The following is an 18472-nucleotide window of genomic DNA, read 5'->3' as shown; positions in this document are numbered from 1 at the left end:
TCTAGTTTTGCCCATCAAAGATCTGAATGTGAAAATGAAACTTTACATTGTTTTTGTCGTTGCTGTTGTTTTTTTTAAATTTTGGTGGCTTAACCCATCCCACAACTTTTGACTAAAGCCAATAAAACATAGCCACTCACCCTTTGTAAAAGGAAAGACGGGTTGGGTTTCCTTCCATTGTCTGCCTTTTTCTGTCTCCACTATTTTTGTTTCACTCTGTATTTAACTTTGCATAGAGTAGCTTCATCAGAGGACCTGTGCTGTGGATCTGGGCTTATCTCATTGCCAGTTACAAGGACCTTTTCGTTGTTCTAACTTGGGGCTTGTGTGTCCAGAGGGGTGGCAGGTGGGAGAAGAGTTTGGCCATAATCTGCATTCTGCATTTTCTTCGCCCGGTCTCTCCCCTCCCCCCTCCCCTCCCCTCCCCCTCTCCTCCTCCCCCTCCCCTCTCCCCTCCCCTCCCTTCCCCTCTTCCCCTCTTCCCCACCCCCCCCCGCCCTCACACACACACACACACACACCCACACACACACAGTAGCGGGCCAGCTCGCGCGCGCCTACCCGTCCCCTTTCGTGTGTCTTCCTTCAAGATGACAGGGCACTGGAGAAAAGGCTGCTGGAGTCAGCTGGTAGGTACAGTAGTAACCCGAACCCCACCCACTCTCTGCCTTTGCTCTCTCAGGTTTCTCCGGTCACTACTGTCCAGGGAGAAAACGAGTAAACTGGACTCCAGAGGAGGGGCTGGGGAGCTGTGAGTGGCGGAGGCGGCGGAAGGTGAGGCCAGGAAGGTGGCCGAGTGCTCATGCTACTGTGGAGCTTCCCCATTCTTCATCGGAGCCTCAGCTCCAGCCCTGTTTGCCTCCACCTCACCTCCCTTTTCTAAGGGACTGTCTTTTTTTTTTCCTCTGCGGCGGCGGAAATGACAGTGTGGTGCTGCCTTGGTGTCGTAGTGCTACGCTTGGGCTGCGGGGGCGAAAACTCTTAAGTTTGGCTACAGAGACCCAGGCGCAGTAGCGTCGCTGCTGCCTTGCTGTCCGTTGCAGGGCGCACAGGCGGGAGGATCCCGGACGCTGCGCGGTGGCAGCGGCTGAGGCGAAGACGGGCGGCGGCCTAGAGGGGCGGCGGTAGGTGCTGCGGCCTTGGAGCTCGCGCAGGAGCCGGAGCCGGAGCCGGAGCCGAAGCCAGGTCGCAGCAGAAGCAGGCGAGCGCCCTGCCCTCTGGGGGCGCTAAGAAGACGGCTGGCACCTGGGAATGCACTGGGTAAAACGTGCCCCTTCGTCATGGACCCTGGGATCTCTCGGCCCCTACCCGCACTCCCCTGGGCCCCAGCTCCAGCGGCCTCTCAGGTGTCGCAGGAGCCCGGCGCGGGCACAGGGCTTCTGGGTTCCAATGGGGCAGGGTGACGCGCCCCCCCCCCTCCCCCGCGAGGCTCGAGGCAGCGGCAGGGGCCCGGGTCTGGCCTTGGCACCCGGTTGAGCCTTTGGGGCCCGGGCGCTCCCCTCTGCTGCCCTCTTGGGACGGAGTTTGCACTCTGAGGTGCGTGCAGGGTGGACACGAGGCCTCCCGCGCAGCCCGGCAGGGCCGGGCGCCGCCAGTCTAGCCACTCCTATGCCAGGAGTGCCTTCCCACGCTCAGTCGGCCCACAGTCTTCTGGGCCGGGGCAACGCCCCTTGACCTGCTGTCTGCTTGGTTGTGGCTGCTGTGGCAGCCAGGGATGCTGAGGACGTCCTGCCGGCAGGGAGGCCTGGCGAAACTCCATCTTTTTCTGCAAGGGGAGTGATGCTTGAATGTCTGGGCGATTCCTTATTTCTGGCCTAGCTCTGAAACCAGCTTAGTGGAGGATGAGGGGAAACTTCTGTCCACTGGATAGACTGCGACTGAATTGCGGAAAGGTGGAGGTTTTCCATTTCTGGTTCGTAAGAATTAAGTAAGTAGTGGTGGAATAAATTTATAGAAATATCTTTGATGATGATAAGATCTAGGTTGCTTAGCACTTTGTATGCAGCACATTATTTCTTGGAAGTGTTTCTCACAGTAGGAAATTGGAATTCTGGGTTCGTTGGGTTCTTCACTGTCTCTTCCATACTCCCCACCTGCCTTCACCCTCATTCACTTTCTTCCTACATTATCACCCACCTGCCTGCCCACCCAGATCTCCCACCAGAACCTACTTATACCTCATACCTTTCCTCCATCAACCTGTGTATTCCCAGCTACCCAGCCATGCAGCCTCTTGCTTTTCAGCCAGTATGCCTTTTTCGGGATTTCTGAGTGTGGGGTAGGTAGTGAGTGATGGGTTATATGTCTCTGAGGAGCTCTTATAAAAAATATATTGGAGACTATGTAAACAGACAAGTGCTGTGTGAGAGTTGATTCCTTTGACTCTCAGGTTGGGCCATAAGGGCTGCCTTTAAACCCTGTCTCTGCCCTCCCAGTACTGTAATCAGTTATCTGGCCATGCTCCAATAGAAGGGAAATACTGAAGAGAGTTCCTCCCCTACTTCCTGCTCTACCCCTAACCTTCACATACCCCCCAACCCTCTCCACTCATCATACCCTGAGGGGGAAACAATGTGCTATTGTTATGTATTTCTGGCCAATCAATTAACTTAATACAGATATATGATGTGAATTAGTTTTTCCTGATTGTTCCCACAGCTTGATTTATGTGGTTGAAATACAGGTCAAGGGCCAAGATGATCAGAGAGTTCATCCTAAATTTGATGTTGCATTGGCTTTATGGTCTTAGGACATTCTTATGACCTTTCTTTCATAGTTAATACACTTGTGTAAAAGGCATAATACTGTGTACTAAGTATTGTGAGTCTTGGTCTTTTGATGATGAAAGGGTTCTATAAGTTATCAGAATTACATTTTTTTTAAAGAAAGTGCTTCATTTACCATTTTATCGGTATAATAGATTGGGTGTTAAGTAGAAACCTTAGTTTCTGGAAACCTTAACTTTCCATTATTAGTCCCCCTGGAGCCAAATCTTTCACAGTACTTAGGTTCTAAGTCTGTGTTTCACCCCTAATGCACATACAACTATATGAAACATACATAAAACTAGACATACAGAGTAGCAATGATTATTTTAAGTCAAAGCTTAAATCATATCTAATATACTCCAACCTAACAATCTGAATCAGGCTCATTTGAAAACATAACCTCACCCATTTTTAGCCTTTAAGGAGGCAGTTAGTTAATTTCTACTAAAAAGTGGTATAAATAATTTTAGGCATGGCTATCTATATAAGCATGATTAGCATCTAGCAGCAGTGAGTCAATAATAGTTATTTACTAAGTGTCTACAATGTACAGATACCTCTGCTGACTGGGCTGAGGCCCCAGCCTTGGCCTAGTATTTTGGCCTCCTGCTTGTTTGAAGCCTATCTCCTTACTTGCAGATCCAGGATTAGGACAGGTTGGGGCTGTGAGGGTAGGTGTAGAGGCTAGGGACATGAAGGGGCGATTGTTTCTCTCTTGTTTGTTTTTCTGACTACTAGACTTCTCATCTAGCATGTTGTGCCTTGCATGGCCACCCCCTGGGAAGTACTGCCACAAATCAGAGTGATTTGATTGCTTCACAAAGGTATCATCTGAACTGTGCAAACGGATTTAGATGAAGTTGGTTTAGTTAATCCCTCCTCTTTAAGTACAGGGCAACCTGCTCCAGCTTGCAGATCCTAAAGCAGTGCCAAAATTGCTCTGGATAGTGAGCCTATCCATTCCCTCATCCCTCCTCCCATAAAAATCTGCTGACTCCATGACAGTTGAGAAGGAAACTGTAGGCGGAGTATGTCTTTATCACTCATCAAACCTCATTGGGTTGGTGAAGAGGTGAGAATGTCTTTTTTTCACTGTTTTCCTTAGCACTAAGCTCTCTCTTTCCCAATAGGGATGGAATGCCCTAAAAAAGAAGGTAAAGACAGGGCTGAGTCACAGAATGTGTCTTAAATGGCTGTTTTCAGAGGTACCTGCTTGGCCTCATGTGTGTCTGTCACTCAGTCTTTATGGATTTTGGAAACTCCTTAGCTGTTAGGCCATGGGATTTGGGTGCTTGTGGAGGCACCCAGGGAGTACTGCATTTCCATTTAGCATTAAGTTTTTGACTTCTGTGCAAAGAGGAACATGAAGCAGTGTGTTTGCAAAGCAACTCCTAACTTAAGCTGGGTGTCTTAACTTAGAGTCTTGCATGAAAATATGACATGTAACATGTTGATACTGGATATATGATAGTTCAGGAGAGTTCACAGTTGTTCACTTTTTGATGAGTGAAATTTTGGTACCAAGGTGGTGTTGCACTAATGTCTGTATTTTAGCTCTCTCTCAAAAAAAATATGTTCATCTCTGAGCAGGATAGAGAAAAGACTAGAAAAGTGTTTCTCAACCATTTTATTGGATCATGCTAAAAAGTAAAAATACCAGATAAGTGGTGTTGAGAAAAGAAATTTAAATCCAATTATCCCTCTGTGCAGGCTACTAGTCCCCTTTTTATATTCCCTCCTTTTCAAGGATAAATAGATCCTTGGAAATATTTATCTCTCCATTTTTCATGAAGTAAAAGTCTGCTAAGAGTCTTCCATGTGCATTGGAGGTTTGTGGCTGTTTCTGACACTTGTCTTTTTTCATCTTCTCCTTCTCCATGGCCATAGGCAGACATCTTTTCAAAAGTCAATCTCCTAGCTTTTTCATTTTCCTTAGAAATCCTATAGGCTTCTAAAACTACCATTTGGTTAAAGTATGGGTGATGGAGGGATTTTGAGTAATGTGCCAACATCCTACCACTCCCTTCTCCATGTGCGGTTCACCTGAATGCACACTAGGGTGTTGGTTTAACATAAGTGGGTTAGCAAAATGTCCTTTGTAAGGCTTGTCCTTCTTGGGTTCTTGTCTCACTGCAGAGCTCTGACTGCCTGACCTTGGGCTTTTTCTCAGCCTCTTTCCTGCAGGTCAGGCTCCTTTAACTGATGAAAACATCAGTGTCTTCAGTCTCTGAATTTTACTCTTACAGAGACCAAATGATCTGATAACATACATATAATCTAAAATCCTCCTGTAACAAAAAGTACCAGTATTTACAATTTGCCGGGTTAGGAACATAATGTTTGGGTATGGTAGACAGTGCTCATGCAGGACAGTCAAGTATCCGAATGCATATATCCCAGAAGTAAATGGTTTATGGTCCAGAATCCTCTATCACTTTGTCTATAGCCCTTTGTTCAGTGTTGCTAAGATCCATGTGGTTCCCAGGGGAGTAGAAGCTTGATTTCAAATAGGCTTCTGTTCTCTATCCCTTGTTTCTGACCTGAAATTGGGGTCCTTTTAGTCTAACATTCAACAGCATGCCCTACATATATATATATAATGACAATTTTATTCTGTGGAAGCAGAGGCACCTGCCCATTCAGGTGTGCCCCTGAACATTTAGACATTTACAAATATTTCCTTGGGTAACAGAGATTGGAAAAAACAGTCCTAGGATGGATAAAAACCTGTACTGGTAGCAGTAAATAAATTAAGTTTGTTCTCCATTTGTTCCCTAACCTTGCAATTGCCATTGCAATCTGCATTAAGATAAAGGTGTTATGAATTGTATTTAGAATTCCTGGCAGTTATCATGTGTTACCCTGGCAAATCCATTTCTTAGTAACATAGATTATATTTTTTGCAATTATAGCATATTTAGGGCTTTTAGTTCTGCTATTGTGATATACATTTTAATGTTTATGATGACTATATTGTACAAAATACCCAATGGTTGTATTTAGGAGCTAATTATTGTAAAGAAAATATCATTAAATCTACATACTATAAAATATTAAGTGGGTTTTAATAACCTATTAGACAGGAAGTGACTCTGATGCTCTCTGTCAGTTGGTACTCAACCTGTAGTTCTGAGCTCTCCCTATGCATGATAAAAGCTTAAGAGTAAAAAAGAGAGACAGTACCTCCCTTGGGGAACTCCTGTCTAACAAGGGAGACATATGAATATAATGAGTACCCTGATAACACTCATGGTCCTCCAGAAAAACTGGGGGAGTGTGATTGTCCTCTATTATATCAACCATGTGTTTGGGACAAATTTTCAAACATTTGCTGCTTTTCTTAATAACTTGTTTTGCATCTGCCATCTGTGAATGCATGATGAGACTATATTTGTAAAGCAAATTAATTATTGCATTCTATCTGACCCTCACAAGAGCTTCTGATATGGGTAAGGCAGGTAGTTTTCATTTCACAGATGAAGAGGCTGTTGCCTAAATAGTTTACATGTCTTACCTAGGATCACTCAGCTAATTAAGTTTAGAGCCAGCACTGCAACCAAGTTTTATTATGAGGATCAAATGAGATATTGGCTTTGGAACCACTTGAAAAGTATAAAATAGTACACAAACTTAAGATGACGGTTATTATTAATTATGCTTACTGACCACCTAGTCTCTTATTTGGGAGTTTCTATTTTCTGTCTTTATCCTTTTAGGGTGAGAAGTCTATGCATTGGTTGCCTTTTATGTTCCCAAATTATCCTTTTTGAGCTCCAACAAGTTTTTTAAAATTAATTAATTTATTTATACTTAGAGGGGAAGGGAGGGAGAAAGAAAAGGAGAAAAAACATGTGTGGCTGCCCCTGGAGTACCCCCCACTGGGGACCAGGTCCATAACCCCAGCATGTGCCCTGACCAGGAACCAAACCAGTGACCCCCTGGTTTGCAGGCCAGCACCCAATCCACCCAGGCACACCAGCCAGGCACAAGTTTTTTCTTTTCCTATGAATAGTGTTCTAGGATTTTGTTGTCTTCTTTTTCAATTCCAAAAAGATGTTCTCACTCATTTATACACCTATGTGACTTCCCTTGACCCTTTAGTTTCCCTTGGGAATGCCCATTATATCTTTCTTGACTTACAACAGGCAAAACTAGGCACTGTCCTTCATCATCTTGGCTTAGCCAAGGAAAATTAATGCATTTTGTTTTTTTCCAGTTCCTCTAACAATGAAGCCTGTTGCTTGGTAGCCCTTGTAGCCACACTAATAAAAGAGAGTTATGTTTTCAGGGGACAGTTTTTAATAATCCAAGATATCTTTTCTATGTGATAACAGATAGCAAGAGCTCTATAGTAATAGGATGTTGGCCCTGGAAAGCATCTTAAAGAGATCATCTGGTGATTTTAGTCCAACTTGAATGACATTTTACAGTTAAGGAAAAATCAGATTAAGTCAGGACTTATTTGCTTATTTCTCAAGGCAAGGAGACAGTTTCTGGCATTTTAAGGAAGAGCTCTTAGGACATTAATGCTAATATCCTGAATAATATTTATTTTATATTAATTTTTATTTATTTTTAAGTATATTTTATTGATTATGCTATTACAGTTGTCCCATTTTTTCCTTCCCTTTATCTCCCTCCACCCAACTCCCACCATTAGTTCCCTACCTTAGCTCATGTCCATGGGTCATACATATAAGTTCCTTGATGTCTCCATTTCCTATACTATTCTTAACTCCACCCCTGTCTGTTTTGTACCTATGAATTATGCTTCTTATTCTCTATACCTTTTTCCCCCACTCTCCCCTCTCTGCCTCCCTGCTGATAACCCTCCATGTGATCTCCATTTCTGAGATTCTGTTCCTGTTCTAGTTGTTTGCTTAGTTTGTTGATTTGTTTTTGTTTTTTTTTTTTAGGTTCAGTTGTTGATGGTTGTGAGTTTGTTGTCATTTTAATGTTCATAGTTTTGATCTTCTTTTTCTTAGGTAAGTCCCTTTAGCATTTCATATAATAAGGGCTTGGTGATGATGAAGTCCTTTAACTTGACCTTTTGGGGAAGCACTTTATCTGCCTTTCCATTCTAAATAATAGCTTTGCTTGATAGAGTAATCTTGGATGTAGGTTCTGCTTTTCATGACTTTGAATATTTCTTGTCTTGAAGGTTTCTTTTGAGAAATCAGCTGATAGTCTTATGGGGATTCCTTTGTAGGTAACTCTTGCATTTCTTCTTGCTGCTTTTAAGATTCTCTCATCTTTACTCTTGGGTAATTTAATTATGATGTGTCTTGGTGTGTTCCTCCTTGGATCCAACTTCTTTGGGACTCTCTGAGCTTCCTGGACTTCCTGGAAGTCTATTTCCTTTGCCAGATTATGGAAGTTCTCCTTCATTGTTTTTCAAATAAATTTTGAATTTTTTTGTTTTTTCTCTTCTCCTTCTGACAACCCTATGATTTGGATGGTGGGAAGTGTAAAGTTGTCCTGCAGGTTCCTCAGCCTCTCCTCATTTTTTGGATTTCTTATTTTTTCATTCTGTTCGAGTTGAAAGTTTATTTCTTCCTTCTGTTCCAAATCGTTGATTTGAGTCCCAGTTTCCTTCCTTTCACTGTTGGTTCCCTGTGTATTTTTCTTTATTTCACTTTGCACAGACTTCACTTCTTCCTCTATTTTGTGACAATACTCAATCATTTCTGTGAGCATCCTGATTACCAGTGTTTTGAACTCTGCATCTGATAGGATGGCTATTTCCACGTTGCTTAGTTGTTTTTCTGGAGTTTTGATCTGTTCTTTCATTTGGGCCATATTTTTTTTGTCTTGACACACCTGTTATGTTGTAAAGGGCAGAGCCTTAGGTATTTGCCAAGATGGGGCAAACCATGTTGCTGCATTGTGACACTGTATGTGGGGGAGGGGTGTGAGAGGGAACAATGTGGCTTACTTAGATCTCAGCCAACTTTCAGTCACTTCTCCCACTACCCACAAGCAAATTGGGCCCATCTGTTGCTGATTCTCTGGTCAGTGGGCTTGTATATATTCTAGGACCCTGTGGGTCTCTCCAATGAACTCTCCTGTGAGGCTGGGAATTTCTCCTGCCACTGCAACCCCCACGGGTTTTTACAGTCAGAGGTTTTTGAGTCTTTAGTTTCCCACGCTGGACCCCTGGGTTGTGTTGTCTGTCTCACTCTCCAGTTGTTCCTCCTGGCTTATTCGCACGTGAATGTGGGACCACCTGGTTTGACAGCCACTGCCTTGCCCAGCCTGGTTTGACACCTTGCTGCACATTCTCTCCACCCTGGCTTCTTGTATCCACCCCAGCTTCCTGTATCCACCCCTCCTACCAGTCTGGATGAATTTTTCATCTTTAACTCCTTGGTTGTTGGTCTTCTATACTGTTTGATTTTCTGGTAGTTCTGGTTGTTTTTGTTTTTTAAATTGGTTGTTCTTCTTCTTTTGATTATGCGAGGAAGCAAAGCAAATCTACATATGCCTCCATCTTGGCTGGAAGTGCTTATCTCTATTTTATATTAACTTTTTAAAGCAAATCCTACAACTCAGCTCAGTTCTCATTGTACAGCTCAGAGGTCAGGCTTGGTTTCATACTCATGGCTTTTCTCTGAAGAAAGGGAGAATGTGGCTCTTCAGGGAGGTAGTAAGAACCCAAAGCCATGTTCTGTAGATCTAAAAGTTGAAAACTAGATAGAATATAAACTTTTGAAATAATTGGGCACTTAATTATGTTAAAATAGCATTTGAAATAATGGAACTCTGCCAAGTGCAGATAATGAGTTCTCTCTTTGAACAGAATTAACTGAATGGTGCACTTGAATGGTGATACTGAAATCAGTCTTTTCACTTTATAATGTAGAATGTATTATTTTTATCTTAATCATCTACTTTTAAACTCCTCTTTTCTATTTCTACCTACTTGCACAGCATTGTACCTTCTTTTAGTTTATTCTCATCAACTTTTTTGAGTCTCAGCCTGAAGGAGGTGAGGGGTAAAGATCAGCCATGAATAAATAATTTTATAATAGAGCAAGGGCAAATACATAGACATACTTATTTCACAACATGGAAGTAACTAAATGATATGGAAGGAAACAAATCAGTGTATGTGGATGTGGACATTTGTTTCTTAACCTGGCAATTGGACTGCTCTCCCAGCCATTTCATCAGTGTATTTTTATGACAAACCATTGTGTTTTCTGGAAAATGCTTTATGATTACCTGTCATTGGGTTGCACCCTCTCAGGTTCACATCCTGCCTTTATTCTTAGAAAACACTCTAATTCTGCATAGATTAATGATTCACAAACTTGGAAATTGCAACACTCTGCCATTGTTTTATTTTTGTTATACCATCCCAACCCCTGTACTCCCTAAAAGTATTTTGTGGTATAGGCATCAAATATTTTAGGAGTTTTATATTTTTTAAATGAATAAGATTAGGAGCTGAGAATTTCCTCACACCCATTGGTCATTAAAGATATTCCAGAATATTGCAAACCTAGACAGGGAATCACATAGCTAGAAAGATGATTGACAGGAGTAAGCAATCCAATAGAGTTTAGAAATGCTACATAATTGGCAGTATAGTATAGTAGTTAACAGTTTACATTATGGGGTCAGACCTGGGTTTGAAACTTTTTAAAACTGAGATATAATTCACTGTCATAGTATTCACCATTTTATAGTATACAATTTACTTGTTAGTATATTCAGAAAGTTATACAAGCATCACAACTATCTAAATTCTGAACATTTTCATCATTCCCAAAGAAACCCTATAGCAATTAGCAATAACTCTTTATCCCCTTAATACCTTAGCCCTTGGCAACTACTCAATCTATTTGCTGTTCTTATGAGTTTTCCTCTTATGGATATCTCATATAAATGGAATCATACAATTTGAAGCCTTTGTGACTGGATCCTTTCATTTAGAATAATGTTATAGAATGTATTAGTTCTCTCTCTCTCTCTTTCTTTCTTCTTTCTTTTCAGGAGAGAATCTCCCTCTCTTTCTTTCTCCTTTCTTTTCAGGAGAGAAATGGAGGGAGAGAGAAACATCAATGCCAGAGAGAACACATTGATCAATTGCCTCTCCTAAGAGCCTCATCTGGGGACCAAACCCATAACCCAGACATGTGTCCTGACAGAGTCAAACTGGTGACATTTCTCCTTGCAGAACAACGCTCAACCAACTGAGCCACACTGGTCAGGGATCATTCATCTGCCTTTGAGATGAACTTTGAGAGCATTATTCTAAGTGAAAGGAACTTTGTGAATAATATTTCATTATATGGATATACCACATTTGTTTATATTCATCAGTTGATGGACATTTGTGTTGTTTCCATCATTTGGCTATTATGAATAATGCTGCTATGATCATTGCATACATATTAAAAAAATTATTGTCGTTAAATTACAGTTGTCCACATGTTTACTCATTGTTTTCCCCTGCCCTGCCCACACTCCCTCTGCCACATTCAATCCTTCCACAATATTGTCCTAGTCCATGAGTCCTTTATGTATGTTCTTTGACTTGACCTTCAAAGCCCTTCTTTCCTCCATTATCCTCCACCCATGTCCTCTCTGGTCACTATCAACTTGTTCTTTATTTTCATGTCTCTGGCTCTATTTTGATTGCTCGCTTATTTGTTGATTAAGTTCCACTTACAGGTGAGATGATATGGTATTTGTCTTTCACCACCTGGCTATTTCACCTAGCATAAGGCTCTCCAGTTCCATCCATGCTGTCACAAAGGGTAGGAGCTCCTTCTTTCTTTCTGCTGCATATTATTTCATTGTGAAAATGTACCAAGTTTTTTAATTCACACATTTACTGATGGGTACTTAGGCTGTTTCCAGCACTTGGCTATTGTAAATATGCTTCTATGAACATTGGGGTGCATAGGTTTTTTTAAAATTGGTGTTTCAGGATTCTTAGGATACAATCCCAGCAGTGGAATTGCCAGGTAAAAAGGTGGTTTCATTTTTAGTTTTTTGAGGAAATTCCATACTGTTTTCCACAGTGGCTGCAATAGTCTGCATTCCCACCAACAGTGTCCTAGGGTTCCCTTTACTCCACAACCTCACCAGGACTTGTTTGTTGATTTGTTGATGATGGCCATTCTGACCAGTGTGAAGTGGTATCTCATTGTGGTTTTAATTTGCATCTCTCTGATGGCTAGTAATGTTGAGCAACCCTTCCTATGGTTCTGAGCCCTCTGCATGTGCTCCTCAAAAAAGTATCTGTTTAGATCCTTTGCCCGTTTCTTCTTTGGGTTATTTATCTTCCTGGAGTGCAGTTGTGGGAGTTCTTTATGTATTTTGGAGATATTTTTCCACATTGGCAAATATGTTTTCTCATATGGTTGGTTCCCTTTTCCTTTTGCTGATGTCTTCATTAACCATGCAGAAGGTTTTTGATTAGATGTAGTCCCATTTGTTTATTCTTTCCTTTATATCCCTTGCTCTAGGGGACATATTGGTGGAAATATTGCTGCATGGGACATCTGAAATTTTCCTGCATATGTTCTCCTCTAGAACTTTTATGGGGTCACAACTTATATTTAAATCTTTTATCCATCTTGAATTTATTTTTGTGTATGGAATAAGTTGGTGGTTGAGTTTCATTTTTTTGCATGTACCTTTCCTGATCTCCCAACATCATTTATTGAAGGGGCTATATTCACCCCAATTTATGCTCCTTTCCCCTTTGTTGAATATTAAGTGACCCAGAGACATAAGTTTATTTCTGGGCTCTCTATTCTCTCCCACTGATCTCTGTGTCTGTTCTTATACCAATACTTGACTTCTGATTACATTGGCCTTGTAATCTAGTTTGATACCAGGTATTGTGATCCTTCCTACTCTGTTCTTCTTTCTCAAAATTGCTGAGGCTAATTGCAATCTTTTATAGTCCCATGTAATTTTTTGAAATATTTGTTCTATATCTGTGAAATATGTCATTGGTATTTTAATAGGGATTGCACTGAATCTATAAATTGCTTTGGGTAGTATGAATATTTTAATGATGTTAGTTATTCCAATTTATGAACACAGTATATGCTTCCATTTATTTGTGTCTTCCTTATTTCTCTCTTCAGTATTCTGTAGTTTTCTGAGTCCAATCTTCTATGTCCTTGGTTAGATTTATTCCTAGGTACTTTATGTTTCTTGTTGCTATAGTAAATGTGATTTTTCCTAACTTTGGTTTCGGATATTTTGTTGGTGGTGTACAAAAATACCTTTGATTTTTTAATATTGATGTTGTGTCCTGCTGTTTTGCCAAATTCACTTATTATGTTCAATAACTTTTGGTGGACTCTATAAGGTTTTCTATGTACACTATCACGTCATTTGCAAACAATGACAGTTTTACTTCCTTCTTTCAATTTGGATGCCTTTTATTTCTTTTCTTGTCTGATTGCTATGGCTAGAACTTCCAATATTATGTTGAATAGAAGTGGTAACAGGGGACACCCTTGTGTTGTTCCTGGTCTTAGGGAGAAAGCTTTTAGTTTTTGCCCATTGAGTATCATGCATGCTGACTGTAGGTTTCTCATATATGACCTTTATTATATTAATGTCTCTCTACTCCCACTTTACTGAGTGTTTTTTTTTTAGCATAAATGGGTGCTCTACTTTATCAAATGCTTTCTTCCCATCTATTGATATGATTAAGTGATTTTTGTCTTTCCTTTTATGTATGTAATATATTTCATTTATTGATTTGAGAATATGGTACCATCCCTGTGACTGTGGGATGAATTGCACTGAATCATGGTGTATGATCTTTTAGTGTATTGCTGGATGTGGTTTGCCAATATTTTGTTGAGGATTTTAGCGTGTATGTCCATCAGCGATGTTGGCTTGTAGTTTTCTTTCTTTGTTATGTCTTTATCTGGTTTGGGGTTTAGGGTAATCCTGGCATTATAAAAAGAATTTGAGAGACTTCCCTCTTCTTGGATTTTTTGGAATTGTTTGAGAAGGATAGGAGTTAGCTCTTGCTTAAGTGTTTTGTAAAATTCTTCTGTGAAACCATGCAGTCCAGGGTTTTTATGTGCTGGGAATTTTTTGTTTACTGCTTCAGTTTCACTAGCTGTTATCTGTCTGTTCAGGGTTTCTGTTTCTTTTTCATTTAGTTTTAGAATATTATATTTTTCTAGAAATTTGTCCATTTCACCCAGGTTTTCAAATTTCTTGGCATATACTTGTTCATAGTAATTTCGTAAAAACCTTTGTATTTCTGTGGGATTGGTTGTGATTTCTCCTCTTTTGTTTCTGATTTTATTTATTAGGGTCCTCTCTCTTTTATTCTTGATCATTCTGGTTAAAGACTTGTCAATTTTGTTTATCTTTTCAAAGAACCAGCTCCTGTTTCTATTGATCCTTTGAATTGTTTTTTTAGTCCCTATGTCATTTTATTCTACCCTGATCTTGATTATACCCTTCCTTGTACTCACTCTGGGGTTTGTTTGTTTTTGTTCCTCCAGTTCTTGTAGATGTAGGGCTAGGTTGTTTATTTGAAATGTTTCTATATTTTTTAGGTAGACCTGTATTGCTATGAAATTCCCTCTCAGGACTGCCTTTGTGGTGTCCAATTGGTTTTCCGCTGGTGTGTGTTCATTTTTATTTGTTTCCAGAAACTAATTTATTTATTTATATTGTTATTATTATTTTTATTGTTATTCAGATACAGTTGTCTCTTTGATTTCTTCATTGATTGTGTTGTTAATCCATTCATTGTTTAATAACATGTTATTCAGTCTCTATGCATTTGACTCTTTCTGAGTTTTTTCCTTTAGGTTGGTTTCTAGTATCAATCCATTGTGATCCCAGAAAATTCTTGATATGATTTTAATTTTCCTGAATGTGTTGAGGCTTTTTTTGTGTCCTGCCATGTGATTTATGTTTGCAAATGTTCCATGGCATTTGAAAAGAATTGTGTTTGCTTCTTTGGGGTGAAAAGTTCTGGGTATATATATTATGTCCATTTGACCTGCTACATCATTCAGTGCCACAATATCCTAGTTAATTCTCTTCTATAAAAAAAATTTATTTATTTATTTTTTAGAGAGGGGAAGGTAGGGAGAGAGGGAGAGTAACATCAACATGTTGTTGCCTCTCGTGTGCTCCTACTGGTTACCTGGCCTGTACCCCAGGCATGTGGTCTGGGAATCAAACCAGTGACACTTTGGTTCACAGGTTGGCACTCAATCCACTGAGCTATACCAGCCAGGGAAGGTGTTTTGTGCTGAGGAGTTTTTCTTTTAGGCACCATATGTGCACATCATGTTTATTTGTCCATTCAGTTCCCCTATGTCTTTTGATTGGAGCATACAATCCATTTATATTTAAGGTTATTCATAATAGGTACATTACCATTTTCCTCTTTGTACCTGTGTTTCTCTCTCTCTCTCACTCTTTTTCCTTCATCTTCTTAAAACAGTCCTTTTAACTTTAGGCTTAGCTACCACCATCTCAGTGCAGGCAGTAAGGGACAGCAAGGAAGAGTCTGAATTTCACAAACTTTGGGCTTCAGGCAGTTTCAGGTAGAAATGAAAGAAGGGAAAACAAATTGGAAAGAGTGGCAAGATCCAGAAAACTAACGTTGCCCACAAAAGATAAACAAAGAACTTTAAGAAAAATAAATAGTCCTTTTAGCATGCCTTCCAATGCTGGTTTAGTGGAGGTATATATATAGCCTTCTTTTGTCTTGAAACTCCTTATTTCACCTTCCATTTTAAGTGAGAGTCTTGCTTGGTAGAGTAGTGTTGGTTGCAGGGTTTTGCTTTTCATTGCTTGAAATATTTCTTGCCATTCCCTTCTGACTTGTAGTGATTTTGTTGAGAAATTTGCTGCTAGCCTTATCACAGTTCCCTTATGCTACCTCCTGTTTCTCTCTTGCTTCCTTTAAGATTCTGTCTTTGTCTTTGTATTTCGCCATTTTAATTATGATGTGTCTTGGAGTAGGCCTCTTTGGGTCCCTCTTGATTGGGATCCTCTATGCTTCCTGGACATGCTTGATTTTTTTCTCTCATCAAGTTAGAGATGTTTCCTCTCATTTCTTTTTCAAACAGGTTTTCTATTCCTTGCTCCCCTTCTTCTCCTTCTGTTATCCCTATTATATGGATATTATTATGTTTCATGTTGTCCTATAGCTCCCTTATCTCCTTCATGTTCACTTTGAGACTTGTTTCCTTTGCTTGCTCTTTCTGGGAATTGTTTTTCTATATTATCCTCCAGCTTGCTGATTTGGTCCTCTGCTTTATCCATCCTGCTTTTAATTCCTTCTAGTATGTTCTTAAATACAGAAATATTTTTTCATTTCCTCTTGTCTCTTATTGATAGTTTCTGTGTCCTTTTTCATGCTGATGTGGTTCACAGTTAGTTCCTTATAGTTTTGATGTGGTTCTTTGTAATTCTCACTGAGCTCATTGACCTTCCTTATAACTATTGCTTTGAACTCAAAGTATGATAGATTACTTGCCTTTATTTCATTTAGCTTTCTTTCTGGGGATTCCTCCATTCATTTCAATTGGAGGTTGTTTCTTTTTCTCCCCATTTTAGGGGAGGCTCTTCATGTTTGTGCTTCTTAATTTGATCTGCTTTCACTCCATGTCTTTGTGTTGTGAACATCTATAGCAGGAGACCTGTGGGATTCAGTGGTTCAGTTTCCTTTATCACCTGAACTTGATGCTCTTGGGATACCCTTTATGCCATTTATGCTGGCTCTCTGGATGTAATTTGGTTTTGTTTGTTGTTGGGTCATTTTTTGGTGTGTCCCTCCCTCCAGCCGGCTGACTGAGTGTCACCACACCCACCACTTCTTGTATGCTGTTGTGCTGGTATTGCCAGAAGAAAACCACTAAAGCCCAGGAAACAAATTCACACCCAGAAAAGTAACTCCCACCCCCATCCACTATCAACAGCAAATGAATCAGTATTAATAAGGGTGTGAAGATATTAACACTACTATAAGAAATGAGAAGTGGATATGAGATGACTAACTGATAGAAAAATGATTTTGAGAAGGTAGAGGGAGAAAGAGCACTAATAAGGTTAGGAAATTGGAGCAATGCAAAGAGAGAAAGTAAAATTTACATTGTAAATAAAAAAGGGAATGAAGAAGGCAGAATGGAATAAGAGAAGGGAATCTTATAGTATTAGGTTTAAACACAAATTCAAAAAATGAAGTGAGAGAGAGAAGGAAGAGGAAAAAAAGTAGATATGTAATAAAATTTGGAACCAAGTTGGAGAAAAAGATCCACCACTGCACTAGCAACAACAAATAAGCTAAGATTAATATAGGTAGGATGGTAATAAGAGGGAAAAAAAAGAAAGAAAAGCTTAAGAGGTGTCTAGAAGAGAGTAAAGTGATGTTAAAGTGTACAAGTTTTTGAGTGAGCATGTCTTCATTTTTTCTCAATCATTTGATTACCTTTAGCCTATTGAGGAACTGCCACAATATTTTCCAAAGCAGCTGCATCATTCTACATTCCCACCAGCAACATATAAGGGTTCCAATATCTCCATATCCTGGTTGACATTTGCTATATTTTAAAAACTATAGCTAATCTAGTGGGTTTGAAGTGCTATCTCAATGCGGTTTTGATTTGTGTTTTCCTAATGGCTAATCATGTTGAGTATCTTGTCATATACTTATTGATGACTTACATATCTTCTTTTGAGAAATATCTATTCAAATCCTTGCCCATATCTTAGTTTTTTTCTTTTTATTGTTGAGTTGTAACAATTATATATATTTCTAGATATTAGACTGTATCACATATATGATCTACAAATATTTTGTTTTCATTCTTTGAGTTGTATTTTCACTTTCTTGATGGTATAATTTGCAGCATAGAAATTTTCAGTTTTGATTAAGTATGATTTATCTATTTTTTTCCTTTAGTTATTTGTATGGTTGGTGTCATCTAAGAAACCATTGCCTAACCTAAGTTCTCAAAGATTTACACCTGTGTTTCCTTCCAAGAGGTTTATAGTTCCTGCACTTATATTTAGATCATTGATCCACTTTGAGTTAACTGTGATGTATGGTGTGAGGTAGGGATATCTAAATGGATAAATCTAAATTTATCCATTTGCTTTGGATATCCAGTTGACCCTGTCCATTTGTTGAAAAGATTATTTTTCCACCATTGAATGGTCTTGGAACCCTTGACAAAAGTCAATTGGCCATACATATATGAGTATATAAGTTTATTTTGCCTCTCAGTTGTATTCTGGGTTTCAATCTTAGCTCTGCTTCTTAGAAACAAATGTGACTCTGGACAAGTTACCATCTTAAATAAATATGTACCTACATTTTAGAGGGTTGTTATGAAAATTAAATGAGATAATGCATATAAATGTATGTAAAGGCAATTATTTAGTATCTGGCACATAAGTGCCCAATAATTTTTAAGGGGAAAGATGCTTAGATAATCAGGGAAGTAGGAAAAATGGGAAATAGTTGAAAGGATATTGAAATATTAGGAGTCATTAGAACAATACATTTATAAGGTGGCCTTATAAGTAAGAGATGAGTTGAACAGATGTTTGAAGAAATTTAAAAAAATATTCAGTTCCCCCAAATTATTTAAAGCAATTGCTTTACAAGTGGGGACCCTCAAAACATAAGTTATCTTCTGGAGGGTGGGTCCCTTGTAGTACAGGCTTTCCCCATTATGTAGGTG

The 18472-nt window shown here is 39.6% G+C and overlaps 1 protein-coding gene across 4 annotated transcripts in view; it reads left to right on the top strand.

The window, feature by feature from the left end:
• Positions 1 to 516: 516 nt before the first annotated feature.
• The window catches only part of MID2 (midline 2), a 179912-nt gene continuing 161956 nt past the window's right edge, over positions 517 to 18472 (top strand). For 2 of the 4 annotated variants that reach the window (XM_036016935.1, XM_028522571.2), the window contains exon 1: positions 537 to 629. The gene's annotated coding sequence lies outside the window, so the exon portion shown is untranslated. Of the gene's footprint in view, positions 630 to 4904; positions 4953 to 18472 lie in introns of all 4 variants that reach the window. The other 2 variants (XM_036016934.1, XM_028522572.2) reach the window with 2 other exon arrangements.

Source organism: Phyllostomus discolor, chromosome X (assembly GCF_004126475.2).
Source record: "Phyllostomus discolor isolate MPI-MPIP mPhyDis1 chromosome X, mPhyDis1.pri.v3, whole genome shotgun sequence".
Lineage (NCBI taxonomy): Eukaryota > Metazoa > Chordata > Mammalia > Chiroptera > Phyllostomidae > Phyllostomus > Phyllostomus discolor.
The sequence above is the reverse complement of the archived record's forward strand: the minus strand, read 5'-3'. Positions and strand labels throughout refer to the sequence as shown.